Below are 21749 nucleotides of genomic sequence, written 5' to 3' on the forward strand. Positions count from 1 at the left end.
CATAATCAATGGCGATAACTGAAAGTTTTTCTTCTAAAATCACGAATAAGACAAGGACGCCCACTCATTAGTTTTATTCAACATAGTATTGGAAATCCTAACCAGAGCAATTAAGCAAGAAAAAGAAATAAAACTATCCATATTGTAAAGGAACAAGTGAAACTATCACTCTTTGCAGATGACATATTCTAGAAAGCTAAAAATTCCATCAGAAAACGATTAGAACTAGTAAACAAATTCAGGAAGGTTATAGGATACAAAATCAATACATGAAAACCCGTTGCATTTCTGTACACTGATAATGAACTATTAGAAAAAGAATTTAAGAAAATAATTCCAGGGCGCCTGGGTGGCTCAGTGGGTTAAAGCCTCCTTCAGCTCAGGTCATGATCCCAGAGTCCTAGGATCGAGTCCCACATCGGGCTCTCTACTCATCGGGGAGCCTGCTTCCTCCTCTCTCTCTGCCTCCTTCTCTGCCTACTTGTGATCTCCATCTGTCAAATAAATAAATAAAATCTTAAAAAAAATAATAATTCCATTTATAATTATATCAAAAAGATTTAAAATACCAAGAAATAAATTTAACCAAGGAGGTGAAAGATCTGTATATTGAAAACTACATTAGTGAAAGAATTTAAAGGGGTTCCCGAGTGGCTCAATCATTAAGCATCTGCCTTCAGTTCAGGTCATGATCCCAGGTACCTGGGATCAAGCCCCACATCGGGCTTCAGGCTCCCTGCTTGGCAGGAAGCCTGCTTCTCCCTCTCCCACTCCCCCTGCTTATGTTCCCTCTCTCACTGTCTCTCGCTCTCTTTCTGTCAAATAAATAAACTCTTTTTTAAAAAAAAGAATTTGAAGAAGACACAAATAAATGGAAAGATATTCCATATTCATGGATTGGAAGAATTAATACTGTTAAAATATAGATATTACCCAAAGCAAGCCACAGATTCAGTGCAATCCCTATCAAAATTGTACAAGCATTTTTCACAGAAATAGAACAAACAGTCCTAAAATTCTTATGAATTCATAAAAGACCCTGAATGGCCAAACCAATCATGAGAAAACAAAGCTGGAAGTGTCACACTCCCTGATTTTGACGTGTATTGCAAAGCTTTAGTAATTAACTAGTGTGCTATTGCCACAAAAATAAACACATAGATCAATGGGACAAAATAGAAAGCCCAGAAATAAACCCACATATGTATGGTCATTTAATTTAAGACAAAGGAACCAATAATATACACTGAGTAAAGGACAGTTTCTTCAGTAAATGATATTAGGAAAATTAGACAGTCACACACAGAAGAATAAAAATGGACCACTATCTTACACCATATACAAACTCAAAATGACCTAAAGATAAATGTTAAAACATGAAACCATAAAAATCCTGGAAGAAAACATGCAGTAAGCTTCTTGACAGAAGTCTTGGTGATGATTTTTTCAATCTAAACCAACAACAGCAAAAATGTAAACAAGTGGGACCACATCAAACTTAAAAGCTTCAGCATAGCAAAAGAAGCCATCAACAAAATGAAAGAGAAATGTACTGAACGAGAGAAGACATTTACGAATGATATATCTGATAAGGGACTAATATCCACAATATATAAAGAACTCATACAACTCAATATCAAAAAACAAAAACAAATCCCATTTTTCAATGGACAAAAGATATAAATAGACATTTTTCCAAGGAAGACATACCAGTGGCCAAGAGATACAGAAAGATGCTCTACATTTAATCATCAGAGAAATGCAAATCAAAACAGCAATGAAATACCACCTCATACCTGTCTGAATGGTTAGTTTCAAAAAGATGTAACAAGTGTTGGTGAGGATGTGCAGAAAAGAAAAAAAAAAGCCCTTCATGTGCTGTTGGTGGGAAGCAGTATAGAGATTCTTCAAAAAATTAAAAATAAGGGCGCCTGGGTGGCTCAGTGGGTTAAAGCCTCTGCCTTTGGCTCAGGTCATGATCCCAGGATCTTGAAATCGAGCCCCGCATCGGGCTCTCTGCCTGAGGAAAGGCTGCTTCCTCTTCTCTCTCTGACTGCCTCTCTGCCTACTTGTGATCTCTCTCTGTCAAATAAATAAATAAAATCTTTTAAAAAAATTAAAAATAAAGCTACCATATGATCTAGCAATTCGACTTCAGGGTACTTATCCAAGGAAAGAAAAAATACTAATTTAAAAGATTTATGCACCGTCATGTTCATTGCAGCATTATTTATAGTAGCCAAGATATGAAAACAACTTAAGTGTCCACCATCAGATGAATGAACAAAGATGTGGTAGTACAGGGGTTCCTGGGTGACTCAGTGGTTAAGCGTGTGGCCTTGGCTCAGGTCATGATCCCAGAGCCCTAGGATCAAGCCCCATACCAAGCTCCCTGCTCAGCGGGAAGCTTGCTTCCTCCTTTCCCACTCCCCCTGCTTGTATTCCCTCTCTAGATGTGTCTGTCTCTGTCAATAAATAAATAAAATCTTTAAAAAAAAAAAAGAGGTGTAGTACACACACACACACACACACAAATATTATTCAGCCATAAAAAAGAATGAAATCTTTCTTTTTGCAACAACATAGATGGACCTAGAGGGTATTATGCTAAATGAAACAAGGCAGACAAAGACAAAAGACAAATACCTTATGATCTCCATTACATGTGAAATTTAATATATGTGTATATACATATATATGTATGTGTATGTATCATGCGTGCATGCACGAATGTATATATGAAACTCATATATAGAACAGATTGGTAGTTGCCAGAACCAGGGGGTTGGGATTGGGAGAAATGGGTGATTTTTTTTTTTTTTTTAGTTTAAATAACTTGATTTTTTTTTTAAAGTAAGTAACTATGCTGGTATTCTAAGATCTTTCTAATATTTAGAATTTCTAGGGGCACTTGGGTGACTCAGTCAGTTGGGCCTCTGCCTTCAGCTCAGCTCATGATCTCTCAGGGTCCTGAGATTGAGTCTTGTGTCGGGCTCCCTGCTCAGCAGGAAGTCTGCTTTTCCCTCAGCCCCTCTCCCCTGCTCGTGCTCCCTCTCTCAAAAGTAAATAAATAAAATCTTTAAAAAGAATAAATCTTTACTGTGGATTTAAAAAGAATAAAACTTTACTATGGGGGCACCTGGGTGGCTCAGTGGGTTAAGCCTCTGCCTTCAGCTCAGGTCATGATGCCAGGTTCCTGGGATCAAGCCCCGCATTGGGCTCTCTGCTCAGCAGGGAGCCTGCTTCCCTTCCTCTCTCTCTCTGTCTGCTTCTCTGCCTACTTGTGATCTCTGTCAAATAAATAAATAAAATATTTTTTAAAAAATAACTTTACTATGAATTAGCATTGAAATAGATATGATTATTTTAGTTAAAATCAGTTTGTTGTTTGTTTTTTTACTAAAGGTCTCAGTGAACAATTAAAGAAGCATCTTAAAATCCAGTCAGTCAAATAGAATTTTTTCAATCCCTCTAAAGCCACCTTTTAATAACAAACCTAATCATTATAATAATAGTAAGCATTACTGAGTGCTTATAACAGGTGAGGCATTTAATCCTTGTAATGAGCTTATAAAGGAGGTATGATTGTTATATTAGATGAGAAATTGGGATTTAGGGAGTTTAAATAAATTGCCTGGAATCTGTACATTATGGCCAAGAAGAGAATAACCTTTGGCCAGCCTTACTTAGTCACTCTGGGCTTTTTCCAAATGCTATAGCTACATTTCCATTTCTGATTTAAAAAAAGAAATAGAAAAAATTTTTCAATGAAAACAACGAATGACTCAGAATGATTCAGAGATTAATATGCAACAAATTGCTCTTGAAGTACTCCTCCCCTTCAAGTTTCCACCTAAAAAAAAAAAAAAAATCCTTGACCCTGCGTCCCTTTGTGTCTCTCATCTTTTAATCTTTTCCTTCACAAACTACTCACTGCTCCATGACCCTTTCTTTCCTTCCTTCCTTCAGACAACTCCTACCTTCCTCTTACTCCTGGTATGTTACGCAGTAACTCTGTGATTGCCAAAACTAAAGGATACCTTAAGACAGCATACTTGACATTTCATGCTGTTGATCAGCCTTTTCTTGAAATGCTTCCCTTCCTTATAGCTCCTGGATTCTTATTTCCAAGTTCTTTTGGGTTATGGCAACTCAAGTGCTGCTTGCTTTTATACCCACATTAATGTTGATTTTTCTCAGCCTTAGTTTTTTTTTTTTTTTTTTTTTTTTTTTTTTTTTTTTTTTTTTTTTTTTTTTAAGATTTTATTTATTTATTTGACAGAGAGAGATCACAAGCAGGCAGAGAGGCAGGCAGAGAGAGAGAGGGAAGCAGGCTCCCTGCTGAGCAGAGAGCCCGATGCGGGACTCGATCCCAGGACCCTGAGACCATGACCTGAGCCGAAGGCAGCGGCTTAACCCACTGAGCCACCCAGGCGCCCCAGCCTTAGTTTTTTTTCAATCTATTTTTTGTTAAAAAAAGGGGGGGGGGGGGGGGGGGGGAGGGAGTCATTAGGGTGGGCCTTAACCAGTATGGTGTCCTTATAAGAAGAGATTAGGACACAGACTTGTGCAGACAGAAGAGATGTAAAGACACAGGGAGAAGATAGCCATTTACAAGCCACGGTTAAAGGATTCAGAAGAAGCCAACATACCAACACCTTGACTTCTATCTTACAGAACTTTGAGAAAAGAAATTCACATTTAAGCCATCCATTCTGTAGTACTGTGTAAGGACAACTCTAGTAGAATAATACATTTCTAAAGTTAAAGGATGACCTGGATTAAAGCTTTAAAAAAAAAAAAAAAACTTGGACAGATACATGAATACTCATGAAGAGAAAAGCCTTGTCAGGCTCATCCCTTATGACCTTGAAAGGGGAGTTTGGAAGACTTGATGCAGTCTATTTTGATTTTAAAATGTTTAAAATTATATTCTATAGAAAACACCCATGTATTAAGGTATCAGATATATATACAACCATCGTATAAAGGCTCACTGGACAGAGGACCAAACTCGGAGCATGGTTATGAAAATACATGCTAACGTGGAGAATGGAGGGTTGAGGACAAAGTAACCAGTAAGCTAGGGGGAAAAAAGAAGAAATATAGCCATAAATTTGTCTTAAAACTCATTTGCTAAAATGGTGTCTGTTTTAGAGGATAAGTTCGGCATTATTAATGTAGATTCCTTACTATTGTGGACAAATGGTATGAGATTCGCAGAATTTTGGTTAAGAGTGTCAAGTTGTTGGGACAGAGCAAGAACTACTAAGAGGGAATCCTTGCTGTGTAGTCTTCTTCAGTCTGGCTGATGGATATTTTAGGAGTGGTTATCAAGCAATGAAATAAGAAAGTAGCCCTGTAAGGAGTCAGGGCACCAGATGGGAGGCAGGAATAAAAGTATAGACATGAGGAACCATAAAGTTGTCTTCCAGTTATGCCTGCCACTAGCCAGTCACTGGGCCCCATTTTTGTCTCTAGATTCTAGACTAAAGAATGTAGAGTTCAGAGGCAACCGGGTGGCTCAGTCGTTAAGCGTCTGCCTTCAACTCAGGTCATGATCCCAGGTGTTGAGTTCGAGTCCCACATCAGGCTCCTTGCTCAGGGGGGAGCCTGTTTCTCCCTCTGTCTTTGCCTGCAGCTCCCCCTGCTTGTGCTCTCTCTCTCTCTTTCTCTGTCGAATAAATAAAATCTTTAACAAAATAAAAAGAATATAAGAGTTCAGTAGTAAAGAGAAAAATAATTAGAAAATAAGATCTTTGAGTATAGGTTGAAATAATTTCAATTATTTAACTACATAAGAGAGGCCTGGGTTATTTAATACATTTTATTAAGAATGATTTCATCATAATTGATAATCAGCTAGTCACCATTTACACAGCAGGGGTCAACACAAGAGGAAACAAGCGCCCACTGCCATGTGTGGGTTTTAGGTTAAACACAGGGAAGAACTGGCTCAGCAGGATGAAGGACTATGAAAAGATATGGAATTTACTGCTTGGGAGATCTTTTAAAATAGCCTTGGGGCCCCTGGGTGGCTCAGTGGGTTAAACCTCTGCCTTCGGCTCAGGTCCTGATCCCAGGGTCTTAGGATGGAGCCCCACATCAGGCTCTTTGCTCGGCAGGGAGCCTGCTTCCTGCTCTCTCCCTGCCTGCTTCTCTGCCTACTTGGGATCTCCGTCTGTCAAATAAATAAATAAAATCTTTAAAAATAAAGTAAAATAAAATAGCCTTGCAAGTTTCAGGTCGTCTGGGTGCATCAATTGGTGGAGCCTTTGCCTTCAGCTCAGGTCATAATCTCATTAGGTTCACTGCTCAGTGGAGAGGCTGCTTCTCCCTCTGCCTCTGCTCCTCCCACCCTATTGATATCTCTCTCTCCCCACCTCCTCCCCCTCTCCCTCAAACAAATAAGATCTTTAAAAAACAATAGTCTTACAAGTTTCAAGGTGAATTAGTAAGATAAATTGCCTCATGGAAAAGTGGGCAAAGAACACGAAGAAACAGTTACCTAAAGGGGTGCCTGAGTGGCTCTGTCGGTTAAGGGTACAACTTTTGATTCTGGCTCATGTCATGATGTCAGGGTTGTGAGATCCAGCCCCAGGTCAGGCCCCAAGCTGGGCATACAGTGTGCTTAAGATTCTCTCCCTCTGTGCCTCCCAACCACCCCCATCCCTCATGCACAGTCTCCCTGTCTAAAAAATAAATAAATAAAAACGTGAAAAGATGCTTACTCTTACTAGTGATCAAGGAAATACAATTTAAAACCACAAGATAAATATTTTTCCACAAAATTTGAAACTACCCAGGTTGGGAAGGCCCCGGAAGGGCTTCTTTCAGTGTTTACTGCACACCAAGTCCCGGACCATGCCAACAAAGCAAAGATGAGTTCCCCTCCCTCAGGAAGCATGCAGTCTAGTGGGGAGACAGATGGACTATAGCAAGGTCACATCCACCAGAGATCCGAACTGTCTAGTGAGAGCATTGGAGGGAATCCTGAGATGGCAGCATGTCAGGGAAGACTCACAAAGCCTAGATGTGAGCGGAAACCAAAACAGAAAAATTAGGTACAGTCCATTGGGCCAAAGGTGTGTGAGGGCAGAGCTCATTCCAGGGACAAGTCATAAGTATTGTACTCTTGCAAAATGTGAAGCTGAGTGCTGGCCGCACTGAGAAGCAGCCAGGGGATAGATCAGGAAGTCCCTGGTAAATCAAGCATTAAAACGATATAGCCAGGGACGCCTGGGTGGCTCAGTTGGTTAAGCAGCTGCCTTCGGCTCAGGTCGTGATCCCGGCATCCTGGGATCGAGTCCCACATCAGGCTCCTTGCTCCACGGGAAGCCTGCTTCTCCCTCTGACTCTGCCTGCCACTCTGTCTGCCTGTGCTCACTCTCGCTCTCTCTCTCTCTCTTTCTGACTAAATGGGTGAAATCTTTAAAAAAAAAAAAAACAAAAAACGATACAGCCAGGGGTACCGGCTGGCTCAGTCATTAGAGATGCGACTCTTGATCTTGGGGTCATGAATTCAGGTCCCACAGAGTTTGCTGTAAAAAATAAAATATTTAAAAAAGAAGAAAAAGTAAGAAAAAAGGACTCAATAGAACCAATCAGTGGTTTTCACATACCCTTTAGTTTTGCAAATAAATGTACCTCTGAGGTTCCACTAGCATTTTATTCAAATAAATATTTTGAATATTTTTCACTAACTTAAAACTTGGTATACAAAAGAAATACCTACAACCTCAGATGTTTTTATACACCAAATTTTAAAGCCTTAAGTTGTTCTTCCATCATCTAGGTGAACATGTTTTGATGCAGGCCAAAGATCTCCAGGCAGAGGCAGGAGAGCATCTGTCATCACTGTGAACACAGTAGAATTTCTTACAAATGTGTCATTGTTTCGGAAAGCTGAGCTCTGACCAACCCTCTTTGGGTTCATGCCTGTTACAAGGCAGGTATAATTAGAGCAGAGAGAGAGCCTGAAAAATCAGGAGAAACTCAGACCTACCATCTCAGCACAGAATCCTGGAACTGAGAGTTTACAAAAACACACTGACCACCTTGCGATAATATCATTGAGCTAGAGGGAGTTTTAACACATAGTAAGTAATTTTCAAGCTTTTTGTCTAAACTTCGTATCTGTGATACAGAGACAAGAATTTGGTAGATATACAGCACCTGGGTGGCTCAGTGGGTTAAGCCTCTGCCTTTGGCTCAGGTCATGATCTCAGGGTCCTGGGATCCAGCCCCAAATCGGGCTCTCTGCTCAGCAGGGTGCCTGCTTCCCTCTCTCTCTGCCTGCCTTTCTGCCTACTTGTGCTCTCTCTTTCTGTCAAATAAATTTTTAAAAATCTTAAAAAAAAAAAAAAGAATTTGGTAGATACTGTTAATGATTCAACCATGAAACAGAAGTCTTACTACTCACATTCATGGATCTTCTAGATCCTCTGAAGAGTATCCTAAAAGCAGCAACATGAATTTTTAAATTTTTTTATTTCAATTCATTTATTCAACAAATGTTTGAGTACTTTCTATGTATCCAATGTTACCAGTTGCTGTGCCAAGCACTAAGATTACAGTGGGGAGCAGAACTTCATGTTCTCTGCCCTCACGGAGCTAGATGCTGATCATATAAACACATAAGCCAAACTAAGATGGGAACCAAACAAGATTTCAAACATAGGAGTGCCTGGGTGGCTCAGTGGGTTAAGTCTCTGACTTTGGCTTAGGTCATGATCCCAGGGTCCTGGGATCAAGCCCTGGACTGGGCTCTCTGCTCAGCAGGGAGCCTGCTTCCCCCCCTCTCTCTGCCTGCCTCTCTGCCTACTTATGATCTCACTCGCTCTGTCAAATAAATAAAATCTTAAAAAAAAAAAAAAAGAAGTCAACCAAAGTAAGTGCTGTCAAGTGCCCAAGGATATGGCCTGGTCAGAGAGATCAGGGAAGGCTCTCCAGAGGAAGTAAAGCTTGATCTGCCACCTGGAAGACTGGGTGAATGGAAAGAAGGCCAGTGCAGCTCAAATGCAGAGAACATGATGGTGAAGCCATGGAGGTTTCTTAGACCATCAGGAGTGGTGTCCTGATTCTGAGAGAAGCAGACGCCATGGATATGTTTAAGAGGATGAAGTGGCTGGCATTCGATATTTCGATAATTGTGAGACACGCTTTTTTTTTTTACATCTTAATATCTCCCAAATCAACATTTAATTTTTTTCTTCTTTTTGGACTATACATAAAATAATGATGCAACTTAAAGTCGATGGCATTTTAATGAGTTGATGAAATATGTTCATCGGGTTTGCATTTTTAAAAGGTCACAAGGATATAATGTAGAGAACAGATTTATGATTGCATGGATCAGGGTTTTCTTTTTATTTTATTTTATTTTTTTTTAAGATTTTATTTACTTATTTGACAGAGAGAGAGAGATCAGAGGTAGGCAGAGAGGCAGTCAGAGAGAGAGGGGGAAGCAGACTTCCCACTGAGCAAAGAGCCCGACTTGGGACTCGATCTCAGGACCCTGAGATCATGACCTGAGCCGAAGGCAGAGGCTTAACCCACTGAGCCAACCAGGTGCCCCAGGGTTTTCTTTTTATTTTATCACCAAATGCTGAAATTAGCTGATTGTGGGTGCTGAGTTACACTAATATTCATCTTTGTGTTTCACTGCCTAATTTCAGAATGCTGTTTTTATGAGAATAGTTTTTTTGTTCTTGTCAACTTCATAATACTATTAATCTAAACATTAAAAAAAACTTCATAAGATACCGCTTTTGTTTATTTGATAAACATAAATTGATATAAATCTACATAAGTCATTGTAAATAACATCTGTGTAGTTTCCCTTAATAAAAGGGTTCTACTATGAAAAAGTCTGTTCTAGGTAATAGGGATGTGGCAAAGTTTCTTGCCAGGAGAATGGCATGAACGCAGCTGTGTGGACAGCATGAGAGAGAGGGAGGAAGGTTCCATGAGAATGGACGAGAGATCGGCAGTCAGACTCTTAAATGGTCTCATTTTCTTATCCAAAAAAAAAAAAAAAGAAAAAGAGATGGGACACCTGGGTGGCTCAGTTGTTAAACATCTGCCTTTAGCTAGCTCAGGTCATGATCCCAGCGTCCTGGGATGGAGTTCCACAACGGGCTCCTTGCTCAGTGGAAAGCCTGCTTCTCCCTCTCCCACTCCTCCTGCTTATGTTTCCTCTCTCACTGTGTGTCTCTCTGTCAAATAAATAAGAAAAAAAAGAGAGAGAATACTTCCTAATTCATAGTAATGTTTTAGGGATTTTACATATACAAATTATTGGCACAATTCCCTTTCTACCTTACCTTATATTCTGGCACATTCCTTTAGTTCCAAGATGAGTTTTTGTCTTCCCTAAAACTATGAAAATGTCTCTTTGGCATTTTTTTTTCCTTTGGTAGGGGAGAGGTTGGCATTCCACAGGAGAAAGTTATTTATGCCAAACTGCATTTCAGTGGTTGCCTCTGGCTCCTCCCTTACTCTCTTCCACATGGTCATTACTTTACTGCAGTTAACGCAGGTTCTCTCTTTTGTGAAGACAGCAGCCATTTTGGCCTTTGCAAAGGCTCCACGTAAGACACTACAGGAGCTGAGAGGTAGTTGGATGCATTTTTAGTGCTTTTATATGTTGTCTACTGGATAAATTTATTTTTTCCAATTAAACAGATTTTAAACTGCAAAATATTTTATATATTTATAAAATAAATAAAAATTATTCCTTTGATATTACCTTTCAATACTGATTTTCTTTTTACCTTTTTTTCTTTTCTGGAGGGAGGTTACTAACACCAAGACTACTGTATTACTGGCATAACTAAGAACATTTTATGAATACAGAAAGACATAGTAAACACATCTTTATCATATACTCACTACAAAGTCATATAACTTTTGAGCAAGGATTGTATTTCTGGTATTTAAGTCTGCTATAATGATGTCTGTCTGATTTGTGGAGAAATTGGTTGTGCACCCCCAAGTAGGTATGTGTTATAGTTGAGTTGTGTCCCCCCCCCAAAAAGGATGGTGAAGACCTAACCCCCATTACCTCATATAGTGATCTTATTTAGAAATAGGATTGTTGGGCCCCTGGGTGGCTCAGTTGGTTAAGTGTCTCCTTCGGCTCAGGTCATGATCCCAGGGTCCTGGAATCCAGTCCCATGTCAGCAGACTCCCTGCTCAGTCTGCTTCTCCCTCTCCCTCTGCCCATTTCCCTGCTCATGCTCATTTTTTTTCCTCTCTCTCTTAAACATCTTTTAAAAAAAAAGAAGAAGAAGAAGAATTGGGATTGTTGCAGATATTAGTTAAGATGAGGTCATGCTGGAGTAGGGTAGACACTACTCTAGTACGACCAACGTCTATAAGAAGACAGCCATGTTATGACCAAAGATTATCAGTAAACCACAAGAGATAGAAGAGAAGAGGAAGGGTGCAGAGCGAGCATGGCTCTGCCATCACCATAATTTCAGACTTCCAGGCTACAGAACTTTGAGGCAAGAAATTCCTTTTTTTTTTTAAAGATTTTATTTATTTATTTGACAGAGAGCGATCACAAGCAGGCAGAGAGGCAGGCAGAGAGAGGAGGAAGCAGGCTCCCCGCTGAGCAGAGAGCCCAACGCGGAGCTGGATCCCAGGACCCCAAGATCATGACCTGGCCAAAGGCAGCAGCTTAACCACTGAGCCACCCAGGTGCCCCGAGGCAAGAAATTTCTATTGTTTTAAGCCACTCAGTTTGTGGTACTTTGTTAAAACAATAGTAGGAAACTAATACAATATGTAAGGACATCTGTTGCTCACCTACTTGATTCACCTAAATATATCAAGGGAAAACATAGTTTTCTGGATATGTCAGTCATTACATACCCTGTCTCAACCCCATCTGAGGTTAAGTCACCATCCGAAATGTACAGTTCCCTAGTCCCTCCCCTTGTCAGTTAATTGGACCAAGATGGACATCTGTCTTTAGGCCAGAAAATTCATTGGCTGACCAGCAACTCTATGACTTGTAGGGCCTGGTCTGAAAAGGTGATCCTTCATTTGACAATTTGGACAAGAAAGGATATAGCCAACTAACTGCAGGGAACTGAAATAGGAAAGTAAAGAGAAGATTTAAGGTGGCCATTCTGAACCATATGGAAGCTACTGGACAAGAGGAGCAGGAAAAAACACCACAAGAAGGGACATGACCGTGGGTGGCTGTGGTGGCACAGAGGAGGGGGACCTCAGTTTGGGGGATGTGGCTGAGATGGCAGGTCAACCCATCTATGGCCAATGTTACCCTTGAGAAAAGAACTGAACTTTTAGTTGTGCTTAAAGCTGCCTAGCTTAAAGATTACACATCCCACCTCCCTGGTAGCCAGGTATGACCTTGAAGCTAAGTATTCAAGACCCCCAGGACATTTTCCATAGGGTGGGGTGGGGTGAGGTGAGGGGCCTCTCTAAGCTGGCTGCTTAGAAATAAACCTCCGGGGCAAGGAAGGGGTAGAAAGGATGATGGGAGTCAACGTACTCGCCACTCCCCACCACATCCTGGCCCAGCACAGAGCACAGCATGTAGTGCTCTCTGCCTTCCCACCGTATGCCACATTCTGTCCCTTTATCTCTTTTCCTTCTTGTTTTTCTTGACCTTTCCTGAATTACATGTTGGTGAGGTCCTTGGGGTTCTTCAGCCCACTTAATGTGAGTGGGTCTTTTGTCATGAGAAGACCTGGACTTAGTGATAGTAGGAATCTTGGCAGCTCAGCTGTGCTTCAGAGACTCGAGGGCATTGCAGGTCCCAGGGGCCACAGGACTAGCCTGGTTCCACTCAGCGAAGCTCGTCGGGGCTGACCTGCTGCCCTACCACGGGACTCGGCCCCTGCATCTTCCTCCTCGGCTCTAGTCTCTGTGTCCTGCTTATGTTGCCCCTATTTGCTACTCAGTTCTGGATCTAGTTCTGTTTTCTCCAGAGAGGATCTCGTGTTTTTATTCAGCCTCTTGTCCCGGTTGGGGAGTTTTTTCCAACAGGCCTCCTCCTTGGCCACAGTCAAGCCTCTATACTACCTGTCCTTGGGTCTTATGTGAAGAGCTGATGGTTTTGCCACCAGTGTCTATCTCCCTTCTTGTGGTAATAGTGCCCTGATTTTCCTCCAGGAAATCACCCCTACCTCGTATTCATTGTATGTGAACACAGACCAAAAAGCTGAACCTGACCTTGTCAAGTAGCGTTGGTTATTGGAAAACGGGCTGACAACCCAACTGAAGCCAATTTGATGTTAAAACTGTCGAGGGGCGCCTGGGTGGCTAGTGGGTTGGGCATCTGCCTTCGGTTCAGGTCATGATCCCAGGGTCCTGGGATCGAGTCCTGCATCGGACTCTCTCTCAGCAGGGAACCTGCTTCCCCTTCTCCCTCTGCCTGCCTCTCTGCTACTTGTGATCTCTCTCTCTGTCAAATAAATAAATCTTAAAAAAGGGGGGGGGGCACCTGGGTGGCTCAGTTGGTTAAGCGACTGCCTTCAGCTCAGGTCATGATCCCAGAGTCCTGGGATCGAGTCCCCCATCAGGCTCCCAGCTCCATGGGGAGTCTGCTTCTCCCTCTGACCTCTCCTCTCATGCTCTCTCACTGTCTCTCTCTCAAATAAATTTTTTAAAAAATTATAAAAAAATAAAACCTGTCGAGAAAGGAACATTCCCTTTACCCCTGGACTCAGAGCTGTAATGACAGGAGCCTAGAGCTACCAGCAGCCATCTTGTCCTCATCGAGGAACTGCTAGCTTGTCACCACCAGGGACAACCTGCCTGCAAATGCAACCAACATAGAGGAAGAAGAAGCCAAGAGGTAGAGAGAGATCCGGTCTCTGTGGCCTCCTTTTTAGCTTCTGGGCCTACGGCTGTGTAAGCCAATCAGCTTTTCTTTTTCACCCAAACCAGGCTGACAGGGTTTTCCATCACCTAAAACTGAAAACATCCTCACTGGTCTAAGTCAGATGGTCACCCTGGCCCAATCTGCCGTGGCAGGGGTAGCAGACCAGATGTCACCTGCAGAAAAAAGTGTGCTCAAGGAATGTCAGCCCCAGAGATGGGAGATGTGGGTGAGATAGGCAGTGCGATGCCCAGCTTCTCCAAACATAAATAAGAAGGATATGCAAGGCAAGATTAAAAGTTTTGGGTTCTTGGGGCACCTGGGTGGCTCAGTCGTTGAGCATCTACCTTCAGCTCAGGTTATGATCCCAGGGTCCTGGACTCAAGCCCCATATCGGGCTCTCTGCTCAGCAGGGAGCCTGCTTCCCCCTCTCTTTCCGCCTGCCTCTCTGCCTACTTGTGATCTCTGTCTGTCAAATAAATAAATAAAATCTTAAAAAGTATTGGGTTCTTAAGTTATGATGGCTATCGTTATAGGACAAGAAACCAAAAATATACAACAGTAGCCTCGAAAAGCATTTGGGATGCCTGGGTGGCTCAGGTTAAGTGGCTGCCTTTGGCTCAGTTCATGATCCCAGAGTTCTGGGATCGAGTCCCACATCAGGCTCCTTGCTAAGCAGGGAACCTGCTTCTCTGCTGTCTTTGCCTGCCACTCCCCCTGCTTGTGCTCTCTCTTTCTCTCCCTGACAAATAAATACATAAAATCTTAAAAAAAGAAAGAAAGAGAGAAGGAAAAGAAAAGAAAAAGGAAAAGAGAAGAAAAACACTTGAGTAAGTATGTGAAGCATTCAGGAGCCTTGGCCCATTGACAACTTTGCGGGCACACCATGGTTGTGTACTTGAACCTAGACAGACTGCTATTGTGGACATCTCCCAAGATCTTTTTCACAAAAACTGCATGAGGCTGTGTGTGCTGAATAAAAAGGGTTGTCACAGAGTAGTATGTGTTTGTTGAATTAAATACCTCCAACCTTTCTTGAACACGACCTCTCCCACATTCTCCACAGCTAGAAACCAGCTGTGTTTGAGAAATCAAAGCAAAATCAAAACTAAAATAAAGCTAACAAAGAGATGTTTGTGTTGATGTTCTAGGCAATTCCACATTAAAACACTTGCATTTATTTAACAGTTCCATTTATAACTTTCCAGGGTTTTTTTGGTTTTGTTTTTGTTTTATTAAGTGAGGAGCCCAATGCAGAGCTTGAACTCACAACCCTGAGATAAGACCTGAGCTGAGATCAAGAGTCAGACAGACATGCCAACCCGGTGCCCCAACTTTCCAGTTGTTTTATAAATACTGATTATTATAGTATTCCAATGAGAACTGTAGTATCACTTCTTTATTTTTTTAAAATTTAAATTCAAGTTAATTAACATACAGCATAATATTGACTTCAGGAATTTAATGATCCACCACTTACATATAACTGATCACAAGTGCCCTCCTTGATGACCATCACCCATCTAGCCCATCCTCCACCCAGTTCCCTCCAGCAACCCTCAGTTTGCTCTCTGTGGTTAAGAGAGCAATATGGTTTGCCAGTATTACTCCTTTAAACATGAGGTTGTCGAGAATGAGTTGCTTACGGCAAAAAGAATTATTTTATTAGTACCTAAAAGTCCAGATTATTACTACTGTTTTCTTAAGATTTTATTTGTCAGAGAGAGAGAACAAGCAGGGGGAGAAGCAAGCAGAGGGAGAAGCAAGCTCCTTATTCAGGGCCTCGCCCACCATGAAGGACTCCATCCCAGAACCCTGGGATCACAACAAAAACTGAAGAGAGATGCTCAATCGCTTAATTGACAGAGCCACCCAGGCATCCCTATTACTACTTCAACTATAAAAGAAAAAGTGGGGCACCAGCTGTTCAGTTGGTGGGCCATGGGACGCCTGATCTCAGGGTCATAGATTCGAGCCTCACATTGGTGGTAGAGATTACTTAAAAAACTAAAAAAAGAAAAGAAAAAGAAAACACAACTTCTGAAAGAGACTAGCAAACTGGTATTTTATAAGAAAATGAAGAGTTTGGGGGCACCTGAATGGCTCAGTCAGTTAGGCGTCTGTCTTCAGCTCACTCAGGTCATGATCCCGGAGTCCTGGCATCGAGTCCCACATTGGGTTCTCTGCTCAGCAGGGAGCCTGTTAAAAAAAAAAAAAAGGAAGAGTTTAGTGTAGGCTTAGGCAGAAAAGAAACTTGATAGGAATTTGTGAGCTATAGCTTAAACTAGGTTTAGGTAGCTAAAGATTGTTATTAGGGTTTTTTAAGAGAAAAAGAAGAAGAAAGAAATTAGGATGGACATGGTTTATTACTGTTCTATTTTAGATGAGAAATGGTGAACAACATTGACAAAGCCACACGTTGGATAGAAGGAAGGTGGGGGGAATTGGCACGGCGGTGAGGGAGGCAGTGTGGTAAAAGACTTTATAAGGAAACCATAATCAATACTGCCAATATAACATGGTAGTTAAAAACACAGATTCTATAAGCAGATTCCACCATTTACTAGCTGCTGGATTGGAGGCAAGTTACTACCCTCTACTTCAGTTTGTTCATCTAAAAATGGATCTAATAGGGACGCCTGGGTGGCTCAGTTGGTTAAGCAGCTGCCTGTGGCTCAGGTCATGATCCCAGCGTCCTGGGATCGAGCCCCACATCGGGCTCCTTGCTTGGTGGGGAGCCTGCTTCTCCCTCTGCCTCTGCCTGCCACTCTGTCTGCCTGTGCTTGCTCTCGCTTCTCTCTATGACAAATAAATAAAATCTTTAATAAATAAATAAATAAATAAATAATAAAAATGGATCTAATAATGATACCTCATAGTCTGTGAGAAATAAATGGGCAAATAAAGAGCCTAGAACAATGCCTGGCATATAGTAAGTGCTATGTGTGGTTTCTTATTACTATTATTATTAGTGAGGTTGGTTCGTTGATTGGAAGTGGAGACATTCAATACTAGAACAGTACTTGTTCCCTATTTTTAAGTCAGTTGAAGTACGCTTTTTTAAACACCCTGAAGCAAGGAACACAAAGCATCTGACAGGACCAACAAATGGATCATTACAGAACTGAAGTCTGGCACCTGGTTGGCTCAGTGGGGAGAGTGTGTGACTTAATCTCAGGGTTCATGAGTTCAAGCCCCAGATGGGGTGTGGAGTCTGCTTTACAATAAATAAGTAAAAGGGCATCTGGGTGGCCCAGTTGGTTAAGCTGCTGCTTTCGGCTCAGGTCATGATTCCAGCCAGGATCCTGGGATCGAGTCCTGCATCGGGCTCTCTGCCAGGCAGAGAGCCTGCTTCTCTCTCTCCCTCTCCCTGCCGCTCTACTTGTGCTATTTCTTTGTCAAATAAATAAAATCTTTTTGAAAAAACAAATGAATAAATAAATTAGTGGGGAAAAAAATGAAGTCATATTCTGCCCCTTGAAGTCAGATTCTGGTCCAGACTTGGTTCTTCATTTTTCTACACTCAGGCTGCTGAGTGCTCCCTCCTCATTGACATGGCCCTCCTCCCCCAGCCCCTTTATGTCCGGTTGGAAATCAAGTCTGCCCTCCCTTCTTCTCGTGTTCATCTGTCACTACCTACACGTTGCCCCCTCAGTGCCTCCCACCAGCTCTGCTGCTTCTCCCATCTGATCTCCGCACCCAGTGCCATCCTCCCACCTGCCCCCCGCTGCCAGGGGACTCTTTCTAAATACCGAGGGGGAAAATGCAGTCCATCCTCATTATTCATAGATCCCGTATTTGTGAATTTGCCTGTTCACTGAAATTTGTGTAACCCCCAAACTGATGTTCTCCTGACACTTCACTTCCGTAGTCGTTCTTGGATCCCTGAAGAGCAGAGAGGGAAACTGAGTCCACTCACTGGCATGATCCCAGCTGAGGCAGAACAGGGCAACACCTGCTTTCCTGCGTCAGCTCTCATTCTGTAAACAACCCAGTGTGCATTTCGTGGTCCATTCAGTGCCATGGTTTTCTTATTGTTGTGCTTTTTCTTGGTGATTTCGCTATTTATTTATTTATTTATTTATTTTAAAGATTTTATTTATTTATTTGACAGAGAGAAATCACAAGTAGGCAGAGAAGCAGGCAGAGAGAGAGAGAAGGAAGCAGGCTCCCTGCTGAGCAGAGAGCCCGATGCGGGACTCGATCCCAGGACCCTGAGATCATGACCTGAGCCGAAGGCAGAGGCTTAACCACTGAGCCACCCAGGCACCCTGATTTCGCTATTTAAATTGGCCCCAAGCTTCGTGCTGAAGGGCAGCCCAGTGTTCCTAAGTGCAAGAAGGCCGCGATGTACCTGATGCAGAATATATATGTTAGACAAGCTTCCTTCAGACGTGAGTGGTAGTGCTTTTGGCTGTGAGGTCTGTGTTAATGAGTCAATAATATATATTAAAATGTCTTTAAGCAGAAGCACACATAAAACAAGGTTATATATTGATCAGTTGATGAAAATGTGACCAGAGGCTCATAGGAACTGTCCTTGTCTTTCCCATAGGGCAGTGATTCGCTAATTCAGCAACAGCAGTGGACTTTCTAGAACTGAAGTACTGTGCATAATAAGAATCAGCTGTCCACATACACACACAGACTTTTTGGAGTATTTGGTGCTCCGTTTCACTTATGGGATATTGACCTGTACAATCCGGCCCCATTTCCCACTCTTAACGCGTCTCCTGATCTTTGCCACAAAATTTTTTTTTCTGCCCAGAATTCATTTCAGCCGCTGCTCCTCCCCACTATTTCTATCTCCACACCTGTGAGGAATCCACTGAGGAGCAAACAGATGGATGGCCATAGGACCCGGGCCGGGCCCATCACAAACTGCTCCCCCCACCCCCACCTCCAGGACACCTGTGCATACTTGACAGACTGGCCCCATGCAATTATTCCCTGGGATTTTTCACCCTCAATTAGAAAGAGTTAGTTTCTATTTTCTTTGGGGATGCTCCAACAGGGTGATGTAGACTTGGGAGTTTCCAGATGCCAGGCTCCCCACTTGCATGAGTGACACACACTGGCGATAGAAGATCATGAGGCCAACAACAGAGAGGATCAGAAACCGAAGGAAAGGGAGAGCGTTGATAATCTGAGGCTGTCATTTTGCACCCCTGGATCCCATCGTGCCTGAGGCTGGCCACACCACTGTCTTTCCAAGTTATATAACCCGACACGACTGCTTTCTTATTTAAACTTCTCTAGATTGAAATTCTGTCTCTTGAGACTCAGGCAGTCCTGAGTAATATACCCAGACATTTTTGATCTATCTGGAATGCATTCTAGTACCCTACTCTAAATCACAGGTTTCTCCCTAATGGGGATTTCTTTTTTGTGCAAAACTGAGTGTGCGTGGATTGCCTTCTGTAAATCTTCTCTTTAAGATTTTTCAGTTCAAGTCTGTTCGTCTTTTGGATACATGGTAAAAGAGGAAGCTGGGAATTGGGAAGATGTGAAAGGGAAAGAAGAAACACAGAAGGAGCAAGCTTGCAGTGCAGCCCTAGGAGGGAGAAAGGAAGCAGGGGCCGGTGACTCAGGCCTTAGAACTGCATTCCGTGGATCCTATATGATCCACGGGTGCAGCCAAATCTCAGTGCCCTGCTGTGTCTGAGGCGTGCTATGAGCTAACCCTGTGCAGTCTGTTTAGGGGCTGTCTGTCATCCTGTAGACATCATCTCGTCCCTTCTGTCCTTCAGCCTTTGCTTCCACTGTTCCCCCCACCCCCACGCACACACCCCAGTCACCCTTTACCCCAGTCTTTGCGTATTCATCCTGTTCTTAGGTCTATCTGCATCTCTGCCAGGAATCCCCTTAACTAGGCCTTTGTCAGGCATTAAATTTGAGGAAAGAGCTTGAGAAATAATAGGTCAAATAAGGTTACCCCCAATTTTTCCTTCTTAAACATCTAAGTGACTCTGGATAGTGGCAGCCAACAGCGTGCAGTCATAAAAGCACAAATAAATGAGTATTTGAGTAAGCAAAAAGACACTGAAGAAAATATCTCTTGACGTGGTATCAGCAACAGGGCAACATCAGTTTCTTAGGCTCCCATGGAGACTAATGGGAGAGAGAAGTAATTTCTTTTCTAGCAAACCAAGATGATGAATGGAAAGTAGCTTTGCTAATATAAGCTGTGTAGACTAAAAGTTGCAAGTGCCTAAGGTCTGTGTTCAGCTTACACATGATCCCGAATCTGGTGCTTAGTTTAATGCTGAGCACACAGTGGGAATTAAGTAAATATTAGTTGGGTTAATAAATATTAACCCTCTTAACTGCGATATTTTAGAAGGAAGTATGGAACACAAAAATGGCACAAAACAAAGAAGTAGCCACAAGGCGGAGAGTATGGTCGGGAAAGGTTTTCTGGATGCCTCTATAGGATCTGAATCTTAAAAAAAAGAGAGAGAGAAAGGAATAGATCTCAAGGAATTCTAGGCAGGAGGGATCCTCTTTAGCAAAGTCACTGCATTGTGGAACTACAAGTGATACATTGAAATGTGGGGCACAGTCGGGGCTAATGCAAGGCGATGCTGATAAAGGTCACTGGCTGGGAGACCTCATGTGCCATACCAAGAATTTTGACTATGGGGAGCCTTTAAAGGATTTTGTGGGGGAGGGGGGGAGAGTGAAAGAAAGCCATCACATTCACCTCACATTTTAGTAAGAAGCCTTTGGCTTCGATGTTGAGGGTAGCCTGGATTGGTCCAAGCATGGAGGCAGAGAGTCATGAGATTTGATCTTGATCCTCAAGAGCACACTGGAGATGAGGGGAATAACAGTTGTTATGGAAGTGAAATCAGTAGAATTTGGTCATGAAGTCAATGTTCTGATGAGAGAAAGTTAAGAGTCTACAATGACTCAGCTGGTGCTACCAAGGTAAGGAATGCAGAAAGAAGTGTTTGCAAGACAAGATGATGGGACCCATCTTTTTTTTTTTAGTTGATTGTTAACGTGCTAGTAGATTACCCAGATGGGTATACGCAGTCATCAACTGGCTCATTTGCTAAGTCTCTGGAGATCAGGAAGGAAAATAAAGATTTTGACTCAGCAGCATTAAAGCTCTGGATGAGATGACCTGGAGGGAGGAGAGACGTCCGCTAAGGACAGAGCTTTAACACTGAAGCACAAATCAAGGCAGAGTAACACATATATCCCCACATTTGTGTGTTCTTTGTACTTTTGTGGGGAGGGGTGGAAGGGTGGGGCCGTGTACATCACTGATACTAGTAGCATGAACTACCCAGGCTATTTGAGAATACACTAAATATTTGTCCTTGTAACTAACAAAATGCAGTGGCAGTGGGAACAGTTGGGTAACAGGTTGGTAAAGGCTTGGGACATGGCGACTATTGTGTGATATTCACAGGGGTGTGAATTGGTTCCTCCTTCCTATGGCAGAAACTGTTGGTTGTCCCCAGTATCTACTTTCCCTTGTCCTCAGTAAAAGAATGCCTGACTTTTAACTGAACATAAGGGCTTCCCAGAAATAAAGACTACATTCCCAGTCTGCCCTGTAGCTAGATGTAGCCACAGGACCAAATTCTGGCCAATGGATGTCACTGGAAGTGGAGAGTGTGACTTCACACGAGAGCCATTGGGTGTTGGGCCCTTCTTGTCTCTTCCTTCTTCCTGCTGGCTGGAATGCAGATTCAATGGCTAGAATTTAAGTAGCCCCCTCATACCATACAGAAGCAGCCAAGTTCTGAAGATGATGAAGTACCAAAATGGAAGATGCCTTGTCCCCTGGGTCAAAAATTGCCTCATCTTCTACATAACCCTCTCTTGTGTCAGCCATCTTCTTGGGTGTTCTCTTGAAGTCCACTGAACCTCGTCCTTA

At 42.4% G+C, this 21749-nt stretch overlaps 1 protein-coding gene across 1 annotated transcript in view; it reads left to right on the forward strand.

The window, feature by feature from the left end:
* The window catches only part of FBXO36 (F-box protein 36), a 93700-nt gene that overhangs the window by 10171 nt on the left and 61780 nt on the right, over positions 1–21749 (forward strand). The window lies entirely within an intron of this gene.

This window comes from Mustela putorius, unplaced genomic scaffold (assembly GCF_011764305.1).
Source record: "Mustela putorius furo isolate JIRA1106 unplaced genomic scaffold, ASM1176430v1.1 tig00000275_pilon_pilon_pilon, whole genome shotgun sequence".
In the NCBI taxonomy this organism is placed as follows: domain Eukaryota; kingdom Metazoa; phylum Chordata; class Mammalia; order Carnivora; family Mustelidae; genus Mustela; species Mustela putorius.